The sequence below is a fragment of the Pyxicephalus adspersus genome, chromosome 3 (assembly GCF_032062135.1).
Source record: "Pyxicephalus adspersus chromosome 3, UCB_Pads_2.0, whole genome shotgun sequence".
Taxonomy (NCBI): Eukaryota; Metazoa; Chordata; class Amphibia; order Anura; family Pyxicephalidae; genus Pyxicephalus; species Pyxicephalus adspersus.
This window is the reverse complement of record NC_092860.1, coordinates 10,397,703-10,401,200: the sequence shown is the minus strand read 5'-3', so window position 1 is coordinate 10,401,200 and position 3,498 is coordinate 10,397,703. Positions and strand designations below refer to the sequence as shown.

General features: G+C 42.6%; 1 protein-coding gene across 2 annotated transcripts in view; it reads left to right on the top strand.

The window, feature by feature from the left end:
- The first annotated feature begins 2,495 nt into the window (after positions 1-2,495).
- PIK3R5 (phosphoinositide-3-kinase regulatory subunit 5) overlaps positions 2,496-3,498 on the top strand; it is a 46,629-nt gene continuing 45,626 nt past the window's right edge. For both annotated transcript variants that reach the window (XM_072403552.1, XM_072403551.1), the window contains exon 1: positions 2,496-2,647. The gene's annotated coding sequence lies outside the window, so the exon portion shown is untranslated. The remainder of the gene's footprint in view (positions 2,648-3,498) is intronic.

The following is a 3,498-nucleotide window of genomic DNA, read 5'->3' as shown; positions in this document are numbered from 1 at the left end:
ATGTCTGCAGTCTCTGACCGTCTCCTGTACTATGTCTGCAGTCTCTGACCGTCTCCTGTACTATGTCTGCAGTCTCTGACTGTCTTATGCACCGTCCCTGCAGTCTCTGATCATCTCATGTACCGTGCCTGCAGTCTCTGACCGTCTCATGTACCGTGCCTGCATTCCCTGACTGTCTCCTGTAGAGTGCCTGCAGTCCCTGATGATCTCTTGTACAAAGTCTGCAGTCTCTGACTTTGTAATGTACCATGCCTGCAGTTTCTGACCGTCTCCTGTAGAGTGTCTACAATCTCTGACCATCTCCTGTACTGTCTTCAGTCTCTGATGATCTCCTGTACAATATCTGCAGTCTCTGACTGTATCCTGTACCATGCCTGCAGTCTCTGATCATCTCCTGCAGTATGTCTGTGGTCTCTGACCATCTTGCTCTCCACCAATCATTACAAGATAACTGCAACAGTTTGCAAAAAAAAAAATAGACATCCAATAACCTAGAGAACAAAAGTACCCACAACCTTCCACTAGGAGGAGCTCTTACTCTCTTACTGAGAAAATCAGAAAATATAAAGATCAGGTGATAGCTGTGACTGCAAATACCTGACCCAAAATTCAATCATTAGCAACCATACAGAATACCTATCTGGAGGATATTAAAATACTGTTTACTGGCATTTAATATTCTACCAATCTGTGTCCATGGCAATTATTGCAAGAGGTATTTAAACATCATTCACAAAAAAAAAAAAAAAAAAAAAAACAACTGAAATGGATTTAAGGCTGATCAGAATGCAACATTGCAACTGCAGCAAGTCACAGGATGGGAAGCTGTAGCAGGGGCTGAGATAGGTCAGACATTTGTGAACATCTTTGAGGCAGCAAACCAGCCCAGGAACCAGCTGGTGACCCTGGATGATGAACAAAGATGGCTCGGTGTTTCTGGAGAGATAATCAGATGGAAGCATTGTAAGGGGGAGCATTGTGATAAATTATTTGTGATGTCAGGTAAAGTGAACTGATGTATAGGTGATGCTCGGTATACATTAAGGGGTGCAGACATATTGTTGGGATTATTGTCTTATCATTGGTGGGTTTATTTTATAGATAAGAAGAGAGGAAGATCAGTATAGCAGAGCATCTGCAGTGGCTTTGGTCTCATCCTTTACGCTATGACACTTTTGAGGGGGGGAGGAGGGGCGAGGACTTACAGTAAATTGGTGATGAAAGTTACTTCCTGTTTCAATGATTGGGTTGGGGGAGGGTGGGGGCTCTGCAGGTCCCCCCAAACCACAAAAACATGATTGTTCCTCCATCTCCTTCCCTGCATGATCACAGCTTATCTACCACATAGGCCTGAGCCCGGGGGGGGGGGGGGGCAGATAGGACAGGGCAGTGCCATAGTGCAACATTTTTTATTTCATTTTTATATCCAGCGAGGAGGAGGAGTGTGCAGGGGCTGCAGAGAGTCAAAGGACTCCCCCGATTCTATGCATGCTTGGCATTGATGGTACCTTTCTGTAAAGTCTAATAGGTGCTACTACACGATTGCCATTAGATTGCTAGCTCCTTTGTCCCAGTTGAATGAGATACAAAGCCCAGCAAAAGGTGACTCGGCCTACCAGATTCTACCTGGTGAATAATTTTTTTGGGGGGGGCATGGCCTTTAATAAATCTCAAGACAAAACATGACATCCCTATGCCATACACAAACTATTCCTGTGCAGTGCCACCCATGCATGAGATATCGCCCTGGGGCGACCAGGGTCAGAGGTAAGACAATCATGTAAATCCTGTGCAGTTCCTGGCTGTGTACACAGATGTCATTCTCTCCTCTTGTCATTGGATACGATGTTACAGTCTGATGACTAGGGAGAGGAGACTGAATAAATGCTTCCTTCTGCCTGCAGCAGACTGATGACATCATCTCAGCCTAGGCAAAGTCACTAAACTGCAGCTCATGGAGGGCTTTTTACATAAAAAAAAAAATTTATTTTTACAATGGAATAAATTAACCTGTAGGACGCCCTCCTGGCTCATTACACAGAACTGACATACATTTATTAAAGCATAGATTGAACTTTTTTCATCTGTAAGGCAGTTAATGTTCATTGCAGTTACATTTAATGTCCCCTCAGGTTCCTAATATTGCTGCACCCCACACTTTTTCTTATCTTCCCTTGTTGTCCTGATATGAACCTTCAGTATTTAAGAGGAAAATGTCAGAATCCTTCTTTATGTATCTGCTGGTCATGCACAGTGCAGATGGCCGCAGTCCCAGCACAGAAGTAGCCCAGTGAATCTGCTTTTTATTTGCTCTGAAAGCATTGACTATGCAAGATCATTTGGGGATATTTTCTTACAATAAATCACACATTTGATAAGTTTGTCACCCCTGAATGTGACTCCAGAGGAGGCCCAGCTACTATCCGGCCGTATGTGTGCTTTATGCTGCCCTCCCTCTATGGGAGGATGTGAGGTGTTCTGTGTCCCCTCCCTTCTGTCACAACAATGTGTCACTGCCAAGGCAGCAGCTGCACTTGTGTGAGATGTGTGTTGAGGATCAGCTGAGGACCAGCCTTGTGTAGGGACCACCAGAACTGATTCCTGCCCCCTGCAGGTGATGGTGAACAGCAGTGACAACACCTGGAAGGTAAGGAGCCACTGTCCCACAAAATGATCTCTTTACAACAGCATTGTACTATGTGTGAGACATCAGTTTAGTTTTAGGTTTAAATGACAACCAGTGAAAAAGATGCAAGCCTTCGGGGCCCTTTATATCCCCAATTTTATAAAGTTGAGGAAGAGATCCAAAGAACCCCAAAAGCTTCCATTGGGTGGGACAATTAAAAGTATGAATGAAATTCCAAAATTATAATGAACTTCGCTGGAGTAGTAAGGAAAAAAATCACTGGTGACATTACATGACAATGTATTGTAGGGGAGAAATCACTGGTAATAATATATGACAATGTAATGTAAGGGAAAAAATCACCGGTAATATTATATGTCAATGTATGGGAAGGGAGGAATCACTGATCACCAGTAATAATATATGACAATGTATGGGAAAAAATCACCGGAAATATTATATGTCAATGTATGGGAAGGGAGGAATCACTGATCACTGGTAATAATATATGACAATGTATGGGAAGGGAGGAATCACTGATCACTTGTAATAATATATGACAATGTAATGTAAGGGAAAAAATCACCGGTAATAATATATGACAATGTAAGGGAAGGGAGGAATCATTGATCACCGATAATAATATATGACAATGTAAGGGAAGGGAGGAATCACTGATCACTGGTAATAATATATGACAATGTAAGGGAAGGTAGGAATCACTGATCACTGGTAATAATATATGTCAATATAAGGGAAGGGAGGAATCACTGATCACCGGTAATTTTATATGACAATGTATGGGAAGGGAGGAATCACTGATCACTGGTAATAATATATGACAATGTAAGGGAAGGGAGGAATCATTGATC